Source organism: Notamacropus eugenii, chromosome 6 (assembly GCF_028372415.1).
Source record: "Notamacropus eugenii isolate mMacEug1 chromosome 6, mMacEug1.pri_v2, whole genome shotgun sequence".
Lineage (NCBI taxonomy): Eukaryota > Metazoa > Chordata > Mammalia > Diprotodontia > Macropodidae > Notamacropus > Notamacropus eugenii.
In genome coordinates, this window is record NC_092877.1 from 201,766,133 (window position 1) to 201,787,350 (window position 21,218).

Below are 21,218 nucleotides of genomic sequence, written 5' to 3' on the forward strand. Positions count from 1 at the left end.
AATATAATGTTCCAAACTGAACACAATTCCCAACATTTAGATAGCTAGGTGGCACCATTCTGGACCCAAAGTGAGGAAGACCTAAGTTCAAATCCTGCTTTGTACACTAGTATGTGACACCTGGACAAGTCACTTAAGTTCTATGTACTTGCTTCCTTATCTGCAAAATAGAGAAAATAGTGCTTACTTTCCTTGGTTGTTGTGAGATTAAATTGTGAAAATATTTGCAAAGTCCTTTGCAAGCCTTAAACTGATATATAAATGTTAGCTAATAACCCTAGCAACAAAACGATGAAAAATGATGATAAAAATTAATAATGAAAGTAATAGAGTCTGACTAGTACAGAAACCATGGAACTTCCTGATTTTGGACATTATTCTTTTATAAATTATTTTCCATAAGCATAGTCCAAGGTCACATGATTTGTTTTTTTTCCTATCTTTTGGGAGAAGTCAGATCATACTAATGACTCATGAGCAATTAAAATCACCAAATCTCTTTTATATAAACTGCTTCTCTAATATTGTGCTTTTGTAGTTTAAAAATATAAATGCAGAAATTTACATTTATTCTTATTAAATGTCATTTTGTAAGACTTGGCCCATTTCTACAATTAAAATATAACAGACATGAAATTAACACAAATTTAACATTGATAATAAAATGGAAGGTAGAGATCATCTTAGTTCAGTGGAAAGCATTAGATTGGGATTCAGAAGATTTAAGTTCTTGTCTTGTTTTTGCCATGAATATTTTATATTATTTACTTTGCATCTCTGTACATCAGTTTTATATTCTTTAAAATGAGTGGCTTTGATTAGATGACTTGTCAATTTCATCTAAACTTTAATATTCTGTGATTCTTGGTTTGTGATCTTGAATGGACTTTCATTAAATTGTAAAGTTACTGTTGGCCACCAGAGGGCTTCCTTGTTATTATGTGAAAGTTGAATATACTAAGGCAGGAAAAGGACAAGCTTTGCCTTCCATCCCAGTCCCTTCTTTCACAAATACATGTAAGTTATAATGCATAGTCTTCCAATTCCTAAACTGTATTGATTTCAGAGAATGGAAAATAAAATACAATTAGGAAACATATATTAATTTCACTTGTAGATGTAGAGACCCAATGAAATTTTTGGGGGGATGGTTGTCTCTTTTAGGTGCATATTTATCATATGTCTATGTCATATGGTTATGCAACTTGTAAATGAGAAAATTACATAATTGATGAAGTGAAAGTCCCTTCCTACATTTCTGTATTATTCTTTCAGGAAAACATAAGAGTTTTTATTTTATGACGAGAGTTTAAAAAAAGAAGTCTGACAACTTTCTTAAAATTTATTCTTTTAAAAAAATGCCTATCAGACAAATTTCAGTAAGTAACCCCATATGCTCAGTAGGTTACCTGAATGAATTAGACAAGTGCATGTAGGAAAAGGGTACAAAGGAAATGCAACACAGTCTTCAACCTGTTAGATGACTTTTATAGGACAGAATAATAACTTTTATTCAGTTCAGCAAATATTAATAAACACCTGCTTTGTGTCCAGCACTGGGAATGCAAAAAAAAAAATAAGTCTTGCATTCAAAGATTATGCAATGTATTGGGTATGGAGGAGAAAATACACAAGTATGATATTAAAATCCACAAAAAAGGGATCATACATTTAGAGATGAAAAATTAGAGGTTATTCTAGTCCATAAGGAAATTGAGATCCACATTTAATACCTTGCATGAAGTCACACAACTGGTAAGTAAGAGAGTTGGGGCTTGATTTCAGGTCCTTTGACTCCAAATTTAATGTTCCTTCTGTTATGTATCGCCCCTGGGACACTAGACTTTAATAAATAATAACTTCTTACCTCATCTTTACTTAAAGCAAACCTTTATGCCATTTTCTGACCATGTCCATTTCATGCTGCTTCTATCTGGGCTCTTGTCCCTCTCCTTCTCCTCGTCACATGTCTGTGGAAATTTAGGTCTCTGACAGGTGAACTTTGCTTTCTTTTTCCAGGAACCAAGCCTTCATGCCATTTCCCAGATATCTCTATGCCATACCTATCCTATTACCATCCCTTTCTTATCTCCCCTTTGTGTGCTGTGTTCCCTCATTAAATTGGGTTCAATAAAGATTTAGCCTCAGATACTTGCTAGCTGTATGACCCTGGGCAAGTCACTAACCCTCTGTTTGTCTCAGTTGCCTCGTCTGTGAAATAAGGATAATAATAGCACCTATCTCCCAGGAATATTGTGAGGATCAATGAGATAATATTTGTAAAGTTCTTAGCACAGAGCCTGGCACTTAGTAAGCACTAGTTAAATGGTAGTTATCACTGGTGTGAACTCCTTGAGGGCAGGTGCTATCTTGTTTGTTTGTGTTTATGTCTCCAGGGTTAAATATTGTGTCTGGCTCTTAATAAATGCTCGCTCTCTGTCTCTTTCTGTCTATTTCTCTACCCCAAAGTAAAGATATTATCAACCCAATTTTTTTTCCTGTTCTTGGATGAATATTTAAATTGCACCTTTCAAGTAGATGAGCTTATTTTGTAAATATTGCCAAGATTAACAAAATATGGCACCATGGGCATTTTATTATGTCATATTAACATCTCCAACAAGCAAGACTGTCACATCTGCATTGCTAAGTAGTGAGAAAAGAATATTTCCCTGGATAGTCTAGATATTCATTTGCCTGAAGTCAGAGTGCTGGGTGAATGGTCCCATGGTGGTAAATTCAAGCTCTTAGTCAATCTGAAATAAAACCAGATCACCTGGCTACTGTCTACTACTTGGCTAAAGCATAGTAGAATGCCCCTATAGTTTCTTCCATCTAAAACACTCTTAATCCACTTCCTTACCCATGATTTTTGGGTTATAAGAATAACCTTAAATATCTGTCATGTTAAATATAGAGTGAAACTGTGAACTTATTCTCCCCACCCACATACACACACACTAACAAATTAGGTTCCCAGGGAAAGGTTGGGTTCATTTCCGTTTCAGAGTTCTAGTGATACTTCCGACTGGTTAGGAGACATCACTAGTGCTTTCAGCTTGAGACATATTCCAATGTATTCTCCCTAAAGTTAACTGTGAATGATTAAAATTTCCTTATTTAACCAACTAATATCAATCAATTTTTACACAAAAGACAGTTACTGGGAAGATACAGCAAAATGAGGGCTTTAAACATTTTCTCTCAACAGCTAGGGACATTCTTCTCTCCTGTATATCACCTTCGTCTTTGCAACTAATAGTCTCAAACTTAAAGCAACATTTGACTCACTAAGTTTACCTCTGAATTCATTATAGCCAGTGGATAAATAGCTATAACTTCTTCTTGAGCCTCTTCAAACTATGCAGGGTCAGAAAGTTACTGGGGACTTTTGATTTGACTTCTAACAAATTGTGAGCTGCATTTTCATTTCCCAAGTGGCTTACTTTCCTGACCTTCTGAAGTCCACAAGATTGGAGCCATCTTCCATATTCCCCCTAAAAAAGCAGGACAGAAAAAACAAACCAAAAACAGAAACAACATTGTTGTCATACACTCAGGGGCCACAAAATGGTGGTTTAGGGGTAGATAAAGGCCCAAGGGCCCATTATCTAGACAGTGGCTTCCAGCATCCCTTGTCTTTGCCCTTGAACATAGCAAAGAAGGAATGATCAACAATATGATAAAGAGCAAATGAGAGTCCCTTTGTCTGATCAGAGCCTTTTGAACGAGTTCAGTTCTGGCTCAATGGCCAATCAACAGTCCACTTAGTCATCACATGGTTAGCTGTCCAGAACCAGTTACCAAATGACTGTGCATACTCCAGATTAAGGAGCGTGACCTTCCCATTAGACATCATCATGCCTTTTTGGAAGCAAACTCCCAGCCACTTATGAATGGGAATTATGTCAGTAGAGCATGCTATACCTCACCAGCCAAACCACTCTTTCTGTCCCTTACTTATGTGATATACTGAATGTTTATTCTTTGAAATTGGAATGGAATCCAGATAGAGAACAGTATGCCTAAGCAGAATTAACACACCCTATTGTCTTGTCTATATGGGGTGGGGTTGGGGATGAAAGGGAGTATTTACTCATGAAGTTTGGGATTAATACCATGATGGAAAACAAGCACATTTGCTGAAGTATAGCCAAAGCAGTATAAGGAAGCTTTTCTTTCTTCTGAGCCTAGGATTGCCTCTGGGAGATAATGAAGAGAAAGAGTGTGGTATAGTGGAGAGAGCAGGAAGCTAGTTGGTACAGTGGGTACGAGGTCTGGAGTCAGGAAAACTCATGTTCCTTAATTCAAATCTGCTTCAGATATTTACTAGCTATGTGATCCTGAGCAAGTCACTTAACCGTGCTTTTCTCAGTTTCCACATCTGTAAAATGAGCTGGAGAAGGAAATGGTAAATACCACTCTAGTATCTCTGTCAAGAAAATCCCAAATGGGGTCACAAAGAGTCGCATAGGACTGAAAAATTGACTGAACAAATGAAGAGAGCCCAGAGATCCTAATTCAGTCTGGATTGCAAAGTTAGGCAGGTCCCTTTAAGTTTCCAGGCCTTAACTGTCTCATCTCATGTAAAAGAAGGGGACTGGACTAGAAGTTTGCTGTGGATCCTTCTAGTTTTGAAATGCTTTGATTCAATTCAATCTCAATTTAGTTGCTATTTTTTGAGAACTTTTGTTAAGTAACCAGATCCTTGGGAGTACATTTGTCTTAACACATATCATAAACAATCCAGGATCATCAAATTGACTTTTTATAGAAAATTGCTTGAATTCACATGTTCATTTTCTTCTCACATGATTGAAAATGCTAAATACTCAACTTGGTGTTTATTTGTTGTTCGTCCTTGTTCTTGAGGAAGACCAGTGATATCACAAAGCATTTATTAGATGCTTACTATGTGGTAGATACTATGATAAGCATTGTGAGTAAAAAGGGAAAAAAACCAATTCCTATCCTCAAGGTGCTTTTATTGTAATGATGGAAATCAAATAAGGATCCATGCATAGAAGATAAATACAGAACAGATGGAAGGTAGCCTAAGAGCAAAGGCAGTGTGTGTGTGTGTGTGTGTGTGTGTGTGTGTGTTGGAGAGTGTGTGTGGTGTGTGTGTGTGTGTGTGTGTGTGTGTTGGAGAGTGTGTGTGGTGTGTGTGTGTGTTGGAGAGTGTGTGTGGTGTGTGTATGTGTGTGTGTGGTGTGTGTGTGTGCACTCTGGGGGTTAGGAGGAACCAGGAAAGATACACTGAAGGAAGAGTGTTTGAGCTGATTCTTAAAGGAAAGCAGAGTTTAAGAGCCAGAGGCTAGTGTTCCTGTGTTGTTTCTCCTGTTTCTCTGGCACAAGAGTCAGAGGTTAAGCAGGAAAGCATTCCACCTGGCACATACTCTCTCCTGTCTCTCCCTTAGGGCACTTCGCTGCTTCCACTAGGCTGACTTCTGCTGGCTCTGCTCTTGTCTCTTACCTTGGGAGAAAATGAATGTTTTTCCATGAAACTAGTCTTTACTACTTTGCTGAATTAAAAAAAAAATCTTTAAAATTTGAGAGGTAGTGAGTTTTCGCTCACTGGAGGTCTTTAAACCAAAACTTGATTACCATTTACCAGTTGTGTTGTAGTGAGATTTCTTGTTCAGGCACCAATCACTCAATAACCAACAAACTGGGTGTCTTCTGAGGTCCTTCTAGTTCTGAAAGTCTGTGATTCCAAGACCTGAATTCAAATTTTCCCTCTAACTCTTCGAGCTATGTGACCATGGGGAAGGGGACAAGTCCTTCATCTCTCTGAAAATTAGTTTTTTTATCTTCAAAATGGGGATAATGGTTCCTGCAGCACCCATCCCATAAGCTGATTGTGAGGCTCTAGTAAATAAAATTTGTGCAAAACATATTTTAGTCTAAAGTACTCTATAAATAGTACTTTTATATAAACACCAACCATTTTTTATTGAGGTATTTTATTTATTCATTTCTGACTACATCCTTCCCTTGCTTCTGTTATCCCTCAAGTCTTCCCTTGTAACAAAAATTTTAAAAAGAAAAGTCAATTCAACAAAACTAATCAATTAATATACCATGATTGATGATATATGTAGTATTCTGTTTCCAGAGCTTCCATATTATGATTATATAGCATTCAGTTTTGTTTTGTGGTTACGTTAACATTACTGTAGTCATTGTGCATATTATTTTCCTGATTCTGCCTGTATATCTTGCATCAGTTCACAGCTTCCCACACTTGTTTTTCAACTTGTCTCAGTAATATTCCATTGCCTTTATGTAACATAGTCTGTTCATCCATTTCTCAGTCAGTGGCCACTTCCTTTCTCCCTTACTTCTTTATTACCACAAAAAGTCCTGTAATGAATATTTGGGGATTTATGGGATCTTTTCTCTATCTTTAACCTCCTTGAGATATATGATTAGCATTGGGATTTATTGTCAGATGATATGGACACTTTGGTTGTTTTTTTTACACATGATTTCAAATTCCATTCCAGAAGACTGAACTAATCCACAATTCCACCAAAAGTGTATTAGTGTGCCTGTCTTCCTACAACACTTCCTGTATTGACTATCTTAGAGATTCACAGATCTAGACCTAAAAGAGACTTCAAAGGTCATTTTATCGACCAGGAAACTGGAGCCCAGAGAGATGAAAGGTCTTGTCTAAAGTTACAAAGCTCAGAGATTGGATATAATATGAATTCTTTAGATTTTGGATCCTGTGCCCTTTCTCTTATTCTATGCTACTTCTCTTATTTTCATCATTTGTCAATTTGCTGAGTGTGAGGTAAAATTTTAGTGTTGTTTTAGCTTGCATTGTCTTACATTGTTCACCATTTTAATCTTGAGAACTATTTGTTCATACTATTGGGGGATAGGTACTTTGTGTAAATCTGTTAATTCTCTATAAATAAGCTATCAGACGCTTCTCAGAGATATTTGATACAGAGATTTTCCCAATTTGTAGCTTTTCTTTTTATACTAGTTACACTGATTTTTGTACAAGCAAATTTTCAATATTATGTAATTAAAAGTACCTACTTTATCTTTTGTGATCTCTTCTAGCCCCTGTTTGAACTTTTTTTCCCCGAAACCAAAGTTTCAGTTTTTGAAAGATGTAATATTTTATTTTTAAGTCAAATGTCTATTTGGAACTTGTTGTCTTATATGTTCTAAGATATAGTTATTAATATTAAGGAAACACATATGTGCACCCTTCTGTCAGAAGCTAGAATCCTATTTTCTCAAATGTCTAGAGATCAGAATGCTTGGCAGAAGATTATATAATATCTTTGAGCACATTCTATCCTACTGCCTTGTTTGTCTCCTCATCCCGTGTGGGTGCCCCCCACCCACCCAAGGATTTGTGTTAACACTAATCAATGCATGCTTTTAAACTAGGGTCTCTGGAAAACATGTTCAATTCAACCAGATCCTAACCATTTATTCTTTGATCTTTATCTAATAGAAGTTTTCAGGGACTTATCTTTCCATAACCTTTTCCCCTCAGGTGGCCTCCAGTGTGCTTGAGTTTTCAGATCCTTTTCGCTCTTAAGTTTGTGTGCGTGGTATCCTGTCATTTTTCTCACATGGATACTCCAGTCTGCTCATATTCAATCGCCTCCCATCAAACAAGCAAGAAGCCTTTCTTTTCCCACTGAACAAATATCTGCCTTCTGGCTGGAGTTGAGTTGAGATAGCTTTCTTTCCTGCTCTCTTTCTTCCTAATTCATTGCTTTGGTCTGGCCTCTGCAGCTCCTGAAGCCTAGCTGGTGTCCCCCTGGAGTGGACAAATCTTTGTGCTCAGCTCTGCTGTTCATCCTGCCAAAAAAGATGAGTGTATAGGATCTACTTCTCAAAACCGTCAGTTATGATCAGCAAAGAAGAACTCTCTGTATTTAGCACAATTGTGTTTTGACATGCCATATATTCTATGCGTACTGTGGGATATGTGATGACCCAGGAAACAGAGTGATTTCAATTTTTCCATGTAAAAATTCTGCTTTTTACCTATATATTCAATAGGGTTCTCATCTCCTTTTTGGCTCTTAGCAACCACTGATGGGAGGAGGACCTGGGTTCTTGACAGCTGCTACTGCTCATTAATCCCTTGTTAAAGGTTGCGTATACAGGACTCAATTGCAGGACAAGTTATATCCATTTAGGGAAGGATTTTTTTAATGAGTCTTTAGAGAGTTGAAAATTACCATTATGGAGAAATAACAGTATAAAGAAAGAATAGCCAATGACAAATTAGACACGTGGGTTTCATTCTTTCTACTAACTATGGCCTTGATAAGTCATTTCTACTCCCTGGACTTAATTTTTCACATCTACTAAATGAGGTGATTGGACAGGAAGATTTCTAAGATCCATGTGGGCATAATAGAGAAAAAAAGCTCAGAGAGTCAGAAGAGGAACCCAGAGAGGAATGAAAGAATGAAACTGACTGGCCTGGTCACTTTCCTTAAAGTGGAGGTCCTGAGAAGGATTGACCAATTACTGGAAGAGGCTGTGGAGGTTGAATGATATTCTAAGGTGAGAAGGCTGTGAAAGAATAGTAAAGAAAGAAATCCAGGGAAATAGAAGTGGAGGTGACACACATTAAAATTAAATTATAACATACTTTGGGGTATGACAAAAACAGCTTAAATGAGGTAAAGAGTGTCAAATTTTTTCATAATCATAAACTGACTTCCTGAGTATGTAGCTCTCATTGATGTTATTGGGGATGTAATGGGCTTTATATGTCACGCAACTGTTTGTGTACCGTAACAGTGAAGTCCTGTCCCACTCCTAATGTCTTTAAGCTCTGGCTCTTCATTTCTATCAGGCATAGGAGGGAAGAGCTGGGAATTAGTATATTGGGTAAGAGAGCCCTATAGTACTGCCTCATTTAAGGTTAGGCCTAAAGGAGATATGGGAACCAAAGCTCCCTGACATCATCATACATCATGAGAAAAGGGAGTTTGGCTTTGTAGCTGACTTTCCACGCAGGTCTATTCTGTATGGCAGGTTATCTTGCTCTTTGCTCCAAGGATTTATCTTTTATCCTCTAGGACCAAGAATAAGGAGCTCTTCCTTTTTGTCTGTCTTTGTGGGCAGCATGTGGGGGCGGTTTTTGACTCTGTGGATTAGTCATCTGTTGTACTCTATGTTCTGGACCCATTAGTGCTTAGGGAAGTCTGGATTTTGGGCAAAACAGAAACATTATGTGACTATTACTTTTAAAACATAATAAAGATTCAGAAAACTTGGCCTCCAAACTCAAACCTACTATTACCTCTTTTCTAATTTTCCTATCTAGGCTGTAGGTGCCCATGTAGACTACAAGAACAGATCAATAATCAATAATCAGGGTCTCAGGTGCTGATGCTCATACGCCACTCTGTTGATTTCGTAAAGCATCCAAAGTGAAATATTCACTTAAATAATCAATATTGCCCCATGACTAGCATTTTAGATTTGGAAACTAAGGAGGGTACTGGTAGAGATATAAAATAGAATTTCATGCACCCTCTCATGTGACTTTGTTATGTTGGGAGAAGTGCCCAAACAATAAAGATGTTCATTTGAAAGCTTAATTGAACTTCGCTTTTCTTTCTGTGTATTTTGAAATTTTCAGGTCTCATTCCTTCTCAAATATATGGAAAAAATTCCAGTTATGGCCCTTTCTTCCAAAACTTGTTTAGAAGGAATACCAATGAACAATATTTTATTTTTCACTTTACTTGCAACAATCCTGTGAGGTAGGTACTACTTCTATAGATATCATGCCAGCATCACTGGAATATTGATATTGGTATCTGGAGACCCAAGTTTAAATCTTGAGGTAGATGTTTTCTACCTGTGTGATCTGAGTCTCAGTTTCCTCATCTGTAAAATTGGAAAGGCAATGATTGTGGTGAGGAAAGCAATATATGAACCTTAAAGCATTTTTCATTCATCAAGCATTAAATAGGTACCTACTCTGCGTGAGGGATTGTGCTATGGTCTGGGGATGCACAGATAAAAATGAAATGGCTCCTGTCCTCGAATTTACATTCTTTGGGTAGGAGTGCACCATCTACAGAAGCAGGAGGAGGGATGTCACGCATAGGGAAAAGCAAGTAAGCAAGTTTGGTTGGAACATTAAACATGCAATTAATCTGCAAAGGCAGTCTGGAGCCAGATGTGAACGGCTTTAAAAGACCACCAGAGGAGGTTGTGTCTTTTCCTAGAGGCAAGAGAGAGGAGAGTGACATGATCTTATCTGTGCTTTGGGACTATCCATTTGGCAGCTATGTGGAGGATAGATTGAAGGGGCAAACAACCAGAAGCAAAGAGACCCCTTAGGAAGGCTACTGCATTGTTTGTTCAGTCACTTCTCAGTTGTGTTTGACTCTTCATGACCCCATTTGAGGTTTTCTTGGCAAAGATACAGTAGTAGTTTGCTATTTCCTTCTTCATTTCATTTTACAGATGAGGAAACTGAGTAAACAGGGTTAAATGACTTGCCCAGGGTCCTATAACTAGGAAGTGTCTGAAGCCAGATTTGAACTCAGGAAGAGGAGTCATCCTGACAAAAGGCTTGACTTTCTATCCACTGTACCACCGGACTGCCATGGATTAGGTGAAAAGTGATAAGGAACCAGGATAGTGGTCATGTGAGTACAGAGGAGGAGACATATGAGAGAGATAGCAGAGAGTAAGAATGACAAGATTTGGCAACAGAGTAGACATGAGAAGTGACACATAATGAATAGTTGTCGATGACTTTGAGGTTTCATACCTGGTTGACTAAAGGGATGTTGGTGTCCTCAAAAGAAAAAGGAAAATCAAGAAGAGAGCTTGCAAGAAAAGATTTGAAATTCTGTTTTGAATACATTAAGATGCCTAGGGGCAACTAGGTGGCACAGTCCTGGAGTCAGGGGGACCTGAGTTCAGATTTTGTGTGAGACACTTACTAGCTGTGAGACCTGGGGCAAATCACTTAGCCCCACTTGCCTTGCCTTCTCTCCAAAAAAAAAAAAAAAAATGCCTATGGGACATTTGATTGTAAATGTCTTGAAGTTGACCTGTTATACTAATTTCACAGATATGACTTACCTAAGGTCACACAAAAGATAAAGCTGGGATTTTGAACTCAGGTCTAATGACTCTAAATTTAATGTTCTTTATACTATGCCACAAATTAAAGAAGATTTAGATGCTATGGTGATAATTTGGCCACTGAAATAATTTACCTTCTTAAGTTAATAAAATATGCACTAACTGTGTACTTGTCATTTAGTTCAGTTTCCTCTTCTGCAAAATGAGAGAGTTGGGCTAGGTGGTTTCTGAGATCCTTTCCAGGTCTAGAGCTATGATTCTATGATCATGTTCTTACAATTTTTTATTAGTTTTTATATCTTATTTTATGACAATGGGAAATCAAGATACTGTTTTAAGATTGGGCTATAATACCACATATATACGTATATGAACATATGATGTAGTTAGTCAATTGTCACATAGGATACACACCCATATATATTCTGAATGATATAAGAGAATCTGATATCCAGCACTTAGAATAAATCCGTAGGACATGACATCGTTGCTTAGAACTTTTTCTTTGGTGCACTTTGTGTAATGTTCTACCAAAATGGGCTTTTGAGTCTCTCCCTCAGAGAGTCAGGATCCAGGACCACACAGAACAGAAGGATGTGGAAAGAAAACCTAGACTACCCAAGTCAGGCCGGCTACAAGCTTTCTAGAAATTTATTTGGTCAATTATTGCTCCAGGCAGTTAGCATGGATCCTAGACTTACGAAAGACTGCGTTCAAATCCTACTTGAGATATTTACACAGCTAGTAAACATCTCAACCTCAGTTTCCTAAGGTGTAAAATGGGGATGATAACAATACCACTTCCCTCACATTTTTGGGGGGGAATATTAAATGAAATAACAAATATACAGTGCTTCACAAACCCTAAAACATTACATCAATATTATTATTTTTATTATCCTCTCATACATTCATGAAACTTATGAATCATGAGCCAGTTTGACAATTACAGACTACCACTGCATACAGGGTGAGTCTAGCTAAAACGCCTACTGTTTCCCAACCCAAGGGCAGGTGCATTCTCTGGGGTAGGGCCCCCAGTGTGTTAGAAACAGTCTTCCTCTCATGATTTGTCTACCTCTGAGGTATGAAACATCACTACTTCCCTCTCTGTCATGTCTCTCTCTCTCTGTCTCTCTCACTGCCCTCTCTCTTCCATCATCCTCTCTTTCCCTAACTCACTCCCACTTTCTCTCTTTTGAATACTCTGTTCCTGTCCCTCCCTCTTTCTGTCATTGTCTATCTCTCTATTTTTCTCACCCTTTCTTTGCTGAGCTCTCTCTCCTTCCATCCTTGTTTCCCTCTCTCTTTCTGGAATCCTCATTTCTTTTACTTTTGTCATCTGTCTCTCTCTCTTCACACTCTTTCACCTACACTCTAGTATATTCCTCCCTGTGTCTGTCTGTCACTTTATTCCATACTTGTTCTCCCCCCCCCCCCCTCCTCTTTCTCTCTGTCTCTGTCTCTCTCTCTCTCACTGGTTCTTACTGTAAATGATGAAGACAAGATTAGAAAAAATAAAGTAAGCTGCTCCTATTTGGCTCCCTGATTTCTTTCTCTCTTGCTGCAGGTATCACAGGAGGAGTAGAGAGAATGGTTTGAGCCACTAGCATCTTTCTCCTTCTAGTAGTAACCAAGAATGGAGAGCTGAGCTGTCCTGTACTCTGTATGGCAGTATGTACAGCTACTTCCAAGGGATGCAGTGGGGCAGAGCTGGGACAAGCATGTTTTACTGAAGCAGACTATCACTGTTTTGATTCTTTCCCCTCGACGTTCACCACACCTTTCTTCTCCATTTATCTAAGCCGCATCCTTTCTTCAAATCCCAAATGAAGAAAGTGAGGGTCAGGGAAGACTGATGGCTGAGAGCTTGGAAGCTTTCAACAGACAACATTCTTGCAGATAATGTGAGGACTGAAGAAAGACTCCGCTTAGATACAGACTTCCTTAACATGTTGCCATAGCAGTGTCTATTTGCCTCTTTGGAAAGTTACATTTCCTCAGCCTGTACTAAAATGTAAGATTTACCCAGTAGCATTATCTTTTAAATCAATATAGTTCAGCATTGAAAGAATGTCCCAGCGCACTTGGGAATCATAAAATCCCAGCATTTTTAATAAAAGAATTTCTTGTCTTCTTCCTTCTTCTTTTATCAGCTATCCTGTCATTTTATCCCATAACCTTGCAAATGATATACTAGAGATACTTCCGAGGCCAACATAGTATCTAATTTCTTCTCCTGGGGACCGAATAAAATACTTTAACCATTTTACTTTGAACTGTAGAAACAGTGATTAGAGAGGAAGATGTAGCTTCTCAAATTAATTCCCACAGAAGTGAGAGGAAGAGATGAGAAAAAAAGAGAAAATCTGAGACCATTTTTCAAGGGCTCCCTCTTCTCTCCTTTTCATCTTGCTTCTCTTAAATGTCTTTTCTCCTCCTCCATCTCTTCTTTCCTGCCTCTCTCTTGTGGAGAGGCCATCCTTCTTCTCGCTAAGGCAAAGCCCCTTTACATAAACTCTAGATATTATTTCATCCCTTCTTTTTCAGCAGATTGATCATTCTCATTCTCATTAATCTGCAGTCAGTCCCTATGCTCTGGTTCCTCCTTTGCTGCTTATGTCTTATTCTCCCTCATCCTTAAAAACAAAACAAAAGCCTCACTTAATCCAACCATCTCTTCTAAGCATCCTTCTATATCTTTCTTCTTCTTTATGACAAAACTCCTTGAGAAAGCTATTTCCAATAATCCTTCAGCTGAAACTCTTCTCTCCAAATGATCAATAGTCTTTTAAATTGTCAAATTAAAAGTTATGTTTTTTTTAGCCCTCATCCTTGAACTTTCCTTTGATCCTTTTGTTTTCTGGATAGTCTTTCCTTTCTAGGTTTTTGTGATGCTTCTCTCCCCTGGTTCCTCTCCTATCTGTCAAACCTTTCTTTCTCAGTTTTCTTTGCTATCATCGAGATCACTCCCCTTAACCATGGATATTCCCCAGTACTCTGTCCTGGCGCCGCTTTGTGTTCTCCCTCTGCATTCTTTCTCTTGTAGCTCCCATAAGCTTGGTTATCCTCTACGTGCAAATGATTCTCAGATCTAAACTCTCTCTTGAGCATTAGTTTGGTTAAACTTTGAGAGAGAAGAGAAAAATCAAGGCAATATCCGTAAGATTTCAAAGGCAGTCTGGTGTAGAGCACAGAGCAAAGTTTTCCAGTCAGGAAGACCTGATTTGGTAGCCTGCCTGTGATATATATTAGCTGTGAGACACTGAACAAGTCACTTAACCATGCCAATTCTCAGTTTCATATTCTGAAAGATTAACACCAACCTCACAGGTTTGTTGTGGGAATCAGTGAGAAAATGTATGTAAAATACATTGCAAATCCTAAAACCTTGTGTAGAGGTGAGTTATTATATTTAAGTCCACAAGAATGCAACATATCAGCCAAGGAGTACAAAATGCTTTGATTCTGTACATGTTTGAAAAAATTACAAGGATGTGCCTTGTAAATAGAACACAAAAGCTAAGGGAGATTATAAGAGATGGGTCTGTGTCTCAGTATTCTTGAGCCTTTATCCCAAGTCACATCGGCTTCTTTCTATTTTTTCAGCCTTAGCCATGGTTTAACAATCACTAATTGTTCAGTAAAATGATTCTTCATAAATGTCGGAAAGTCAGAATCATCCTTGAGTGCTTTCTAATATAAATGTATATATGTATGTATATGTTTAGAAACACATATAAGTATATATAATGCATATGATGTTTTATATATATATTAGAAAGCATTCAAGGATGCTTCTGACTTTCTGACATTTATGAAGAAAGAATCATATTATTGAATGATTAGTGGTTGTTAAACTTTGGCTAGAGGAATAGAATATAATACACATATAATACAACTCCTGTATGTATTTGCATATATATATATATGTACACATATAGACATGTTGTTGACATATTGCCAAATCTTGTATTGAGCAGAAGTGTTTTTGAATTTGCAAATGGAAGGATTTAAGGAGGAGTCCCGTTTTTCTCAATTATTAGCCAGGTGACAGTGCTTAACTTCAACTTTCTAAGCACATTTCTCCTCTGGAAAATATATATAATTTTATATACATTTATGTATATATACATATCTGTATATATGTATATATATACATATCTGTATATCTGTATATATATATATATATAATATTTACTTGACCTACCTCATAAGGTTATTGAAAGGAAAGTGATTTGTATTTTCAAAAGTGATATTTAGATACAATCTACGATTCTTATTATAATTCAGCTTTCTTATTGAAAAACCTCCTTTTCACAAAAACTTCTGCAGTTTTGCAAGCAAAAGTCTTTGGTTTTAGTGAATGGCACTTTGAGAAATGAAATCAAAGAGAGACTCTAAGTTGAATAGTCTTCTTGATGGAACTGCCAGAATTATTTTAAGATTTTGAATGTGGTTTCTGCTCTTTCAGTAACTTCTGTCACTTGTAAGTCATACATAAGGTATTATACTTAGGCCCAAATAGAATTCAGTAGATTCTGAACACTTTCTAATTTTAAGAGCTCAAATTGGAGAATCTCTAATTCAATCCTTTCATTTTACAGAGAAAGATGTTGTTGTTCAGTCATATCCTATACTTTACGACCCCATTTAGAGTTTTTTTGGTAAAGATATTGGAGCAGTTTGTCATTTCTTTCTCTAGATCATTTTACAGATGAGAAAACGGAGGCAAATGGAGTTAAATGGCTTGTCTATGGTTGCTCAACTAGTAAGTACCTGAGGCAGGTTTTGAGCTTAGGTCTTCCTGACACCAGGCCTGGCTCCATGTACCCTCTAGTTGCCACAGAGAAATATTCTAAGCCTTAGAGAAGTGAGACTTACCAAGGAACACCTAGCTAAGTGTTAGCAAGGCTCCTGGCTGCCAACCCAACTCCTATGTGGTTCCCTTATGCTCCCCATTATAACATAAATGTGAGCATATCATTGAGATCTGTTAAACAAGTCTCTGAGCTTTAATTTCCTCATCGGCAAAATGAGAGGGAGGTTAGATTAGATGACCTTTCAGGACCTTTCTAGCTCTAAATCAACAATCATGTCAACAACATTAGAGATTATTCTTTCCACTAAACAATAATGATAGTTGATATTTCAATAAACATTCTTTAAATATCTCCTGTATTCAAGGTAGCTTAGCACAGTGACTGGCACATAGTAGGTGCTTAAGAAATGCTTATTCTCTTCCAAGCACAAGTAACTTACTTCTTTGCTGGAACACATTATTTCATCTGAGGAGGCATTGATTGAAATTTTCTTTCAGAAATCTATGGAAAAACAACACAAGATTCTAAAGAAGGACAAATTTACCTCCAGGAGTATTAAGTGGGAAATTAGAGCATTTTGGTGCATAATGGACTAACATGATGGAGTTCATGAGCTCTAAAAAGAAATTTGGGAGAAAATTGCTTTGCATTCCAATGGAGTGTTTTCTTCCCTCCAAGACCATGTCCCTTGTGACATATGCAGAGATCAAGATTTGAGAACTATTTTGCATAAGTTGGAAAGTGTGAGCAGCAAAACTGAGCGACGTAGGCACTTACCAAGTTAACACAACTATTTGCCTTTGGTGTGAGCAAACGAGTGATAACTATTTAGCTCACAATGTTCAACAACAACTTTGTGTTGGAACTAGAGTCAGTAAACCTGAATTCAAATCTAGCTTCAGACACTTACTAGCTCTGTGACCCTGGGCAAATCATTTAACCTCTTTCTGTCTCAAGTTTCCTCATTTGTAAAATGGGGATAAAAACAACTACTACTTTTCAGGATTTGGACTTAGGTCTTCCTGACTTCAAGTCCAGAAGTCTATCTACCATGTCATCTAGCTGCCAATAATGATGATTGTCATTGTCCAGTCAAAGACTTTTTAAAAGTTGAGCTGGCTCGGTGGCTGTTCATGAGAATCTTATCTCATTCTGGGAAAGAATGTTACCTCCTACGTTTATTTGGACATTCTCCCCCCACCTCCCCCTCCCTTCCCCTTCTCTTTCCTTCTCCTTCTCTCTCTTTAATGGGCAGTAGACAACGCTGCTATGGCCATGGCATCCTTTTCCTATTCTCCGGAAGAATGCTAGTCAATCTTTTTTTGCTGAACTTGAAAATAATGAATTTCTAATGTGGTGTGGAAGAGCATTTCTTTGGAGATTTCCTTGCTGTCTCTCCTTAAAGGTGTTTGTTTCCTTTGGAAGCATCTGAGGACTGACAGATAAAGTCTTAAGATGCTAAAACAAGATTTTAATAGGTGAAGAATGTCACATCTTCCTTTCAATCTCCTTTGCTGTACTTGAATCCTTCAGGAGTGGTGTAAACACTCACTAGTGTTATGGTTTTGGTTTGATCCTCTAGTGTGTAAAGACAAAGGCAAGAGGGAAACCACTCCAGATGACACATTGTGGCATGGACGCAGCCCTGATGCTTGAAGGCTATGGCATGGAAGCTCAGATTCTGTCAGATTCCACAGGGCTTGGAGGGGCTTTGGATGCAGACTAGTAATGTTTGGTGTCTAAGGACTAGCCTCACTAAGTTCAAGGGCCCTATAAGAAAGTTGGATGTAGTTCACCAAGCAGAGCTGTAGAGGTATCGTGATCAACATTGTTGGAAAATAAAACAAAAATTGTGAAGCCACAGATCCTTGAAGTACGGAACATATTGGATCCATGTTGGATCTTGTTGGGTAGTTAGTATGTCAGGGATATATAGATGGAGAAGAGAGTGATGACAAGTTCTGGCCAGTGTAAGGTAGCAAATTGACATGACTCTGAATCTCTATCCAGAGTCTTATGGTCTCTACCTGGAAAAATAAAGAATAAGAAAAAAGGGTGGAGAGTGCAAATGGACCCAAATCTAAATTGTTGGTGTATGTAGGGGTGTGTGTGTGTGTGTGTGTGTGTGTGTGTGTGTATGTGTGGGAGGGGGTCATGACAGCTTACTATATGCATAGAGCTGTGCTAACACAAATGCTAAAAATAATAATCAAGACATTGTCTTGTAGTCTAGTATAAGGGATATACCACATACTCTATTTAGTGGATAGAGTAGTGGAATTGTAGTCAAGAAGACATAAGTTAAAATCCTTCCCCAGATACTTAGCTGTGTGACCACTTAAATCACTTTACCTCTCTCCTCCATTTTCTCATCTGTAAAATGTGGATAATAATAGTACCTACTACAAAAAGAGATATCATATGCAAGTGGTTTTTTTTATTAATTTGTAAAAGCTATACGATGCTTGGCTAGGTGTTATGTAATCTTTGTATAGTAACCACACAGCAATTGTAGAATATGCAATAGGAACATAAGAAAGGTAGAAAATGCTAGCTAAGGTCCGAGTAAGACATTCTGCCTTGAAAATCCCCAAACAATCTGTAATCGAAGTCATGAGTGAAAATTATCTGAAGCAATCAGAGCATTAGTTATCCCTTGAAAGCAATAAGAATAAGTAGAAAGTCAAGAACTAAGGTAGTGGGTCTTGGTGCTTCAGTATTCTGTGAGTGTTTTTGTGTCCCTTCCCTGGGTTCTTGGAGGTCAGCCAATCAACAAGTACTTATTGAACATCTATTATTTACATGGCATTGTGTGGGATGTAACAAAAATGTGAAGAGCTTTGAGAAAAGAGCAGGCAATTGTGTCCTGGTGTATTGGAAAGTGCAGTTTTGTGAGAGAAGATGGAAGATGCCAACCCAACTTCAGGTTGCTGCAAGAAAAGAATCTAAGAAGAAACTAACATGAAAGGAGCAGGAAATCTCTGCGATGTCCCCACTTCCAGTTTTCTACAACAGAGACTTCGGGTAACTTCCCCTTGGGTGACGTCTACAATTTTAAATCTTGGTTGAGCTGAATTACCTTGTTCCCAATGGGAGAGCTCCTTCACTGTACCTCTCGTATTGTTCTCCTATGCATACTTCTCCCACCCATTTCTGTTTTGCCATGTTTCAGACAAATGTGTTTATTAGCTAAAAAAAAAGGAAAGAGAAAAAGAAAGTGCATGGGACTTGGAGTCAGAAGATCTGGGTTCTAATCCCATCTCTTCTACTTAATTATTGTAGAATTTTGGACAAGTCACTTCTCAGTTTCCTCATCTACAAAATGGGAATAATAATACATAATAAACCTCCCCTGCAGGTTTGTGATGAGGATCGATAATAAATACATGCTTTTTAAAGTGAGTATTTTAGTTTTTGCATTTGTTTTCTTAATGTTGGAGTATAGTCCCTTAGGTCTTGAATTCTTTTCTAAGACATCATTTGAACTGACTTCATGAATTAATTTCTATTTTGTGTATCCCTGTATATGTGTTTTGTCTCCCTTTAGACCTATGTTGTTTCCCTTTTTGGGAAAATAACCTCCTTGAAAGCAGGGACTCTTTTGCTTTTGTCATTGCATCTCTAGCTCTAAGTGTAATGCCTGGCACATTAGTAGGTGTATAATGATTGAATGATTGCTAACTTGATTGATCTCAGTATAGAGGAATTTTTTTTTGATATTGCACACAGACACATCTGTGGTCTGCTATAGGTGAACATGTCTGCTTAGGTTCCTTTTCTAGCAATATTTCAGTCATCACTTATCTGGAGCAACCAAACAGCAGTTTTTATGCTTGGTGCCTTAGCAGTGTGCTGTTTCTAGCTTAACTTGGTACAATGTCTGCCAAGAATGAGATTAAAACAGGTGGGAAAGAGGACTAGAGATTCTGGCTCATTATAGTCTAATTGGCAAAGAGTCATTTGTTTGAAGAAAAAATGTATAATGAAAGAGATCAATTATTTAAAGCTATTATGGCAGTGTTGTTTTTGTTTAGTCATGTTGGAATCTTCATGACTTCATGAACCATAGCATTCCTGACCCTCCTGTCCTTCACTGTCTCTTGAAGTCTATCCAAGTTCATGTTCATTGTTTCCATGATACTACCTATCCATCTCATCCTGTGCTGTCGCCTTTTGCTTTTGCCTTCAGTCTTTCCTAACACTAGGATCTTTTCTAATGAATTCCATCTTCTCATTATTTGACCAAAGTACTTAAGCTTCAGCTTCAATATTTGAACTTCCAGTGAATAACCTGAATTAATTTCTTTAAGTATTGACTGACTTGATCTCCTTGCTGTCCAAGGGACTCTCAAAAGTGTTCTCCAGCTCTGCAGTTTGAAAGCACTGATTCTATGGTGCTCAGCTTTTTTTATAGCTCAATTCTCAGAGCCATACATTGCCTCTGAAAAAGGAGTACTAGGTGCTAACCATCTTCTGACTTGAATTTGATATGGCCTGATAGCTATCAAAGAATTATTCTGTACTTAAATGTATTGCCTGCTCATCTAAGTCACTCTGTGACTCTGTAAGAGGACTATGGATTTTTTCAGCATCTGGGGTTTGAAATATTGTATATCAAAGGCTGCATCCTATAGTCAGGGCCACACTATGTATCACATTTTGGCAACTCAGTCATAAAAGGTAAAACTGAAATGGTTCTTTCCAGAATATATAATTATACATCTATAACACAATTTTCTAGCTACAGAAAAGGAAAAAATGATTTCCTTTACACAAAAGAGGATTTATATCTTATAAGTAATAGCTAATGCTATTAATGATTGTCAATAGTACTCCTACCTGATAATTGACTTTCAGCTCTGCTGAATTTATTGTTTTGAAATCCACTCAGGGAAAATATCTTTAAAATCTTCTTGAAACAGCAATATTGAGACATACTGATTATGGAATTGTAATAAAAATAAGCCTAAGAAATTTGTCAGCAAAACAATAAAATGGCTGGGAATGAATAGAGGATAAAATAAAGCCTAAATAATTGACAATGATATTTATCAAAATGGATTTTTCCAGAGTTTGGATGTTAATTATGTCTCCGAGTGGCACGGTTGTCTTTCACACTTCTAGGTCTTCACTTACGTTGTTTCTCTGTCATCTTGGGCTTGCTTCTTCATGTCAAATCATACACTTGCTTAGGTCTTTCTCAACAATTGGAATCATTCTAATAACTCAATAGTTGGTCACTTTAAAGTTTACAAAGTGCTTACCTCATAACAGTCCTGTGTGGTTGGT

At 37.5% G+C, this 21,218-nt stretch overlaps 1 protein-coding gene across 1 annotated transcript in view; it reads left to right on the top strand.

The window, feature by feature from the left end:
• LOC140512596 (vertebrate ancient opsin-like) overlaps positions 1–21,218 on the top strand; it is a 276,386-nt gene that overhangs the window by 18,105 nt on the left and 237,063 nt on the right. The gene's annotated exons all lie outside the window — the stretch shown is intronic.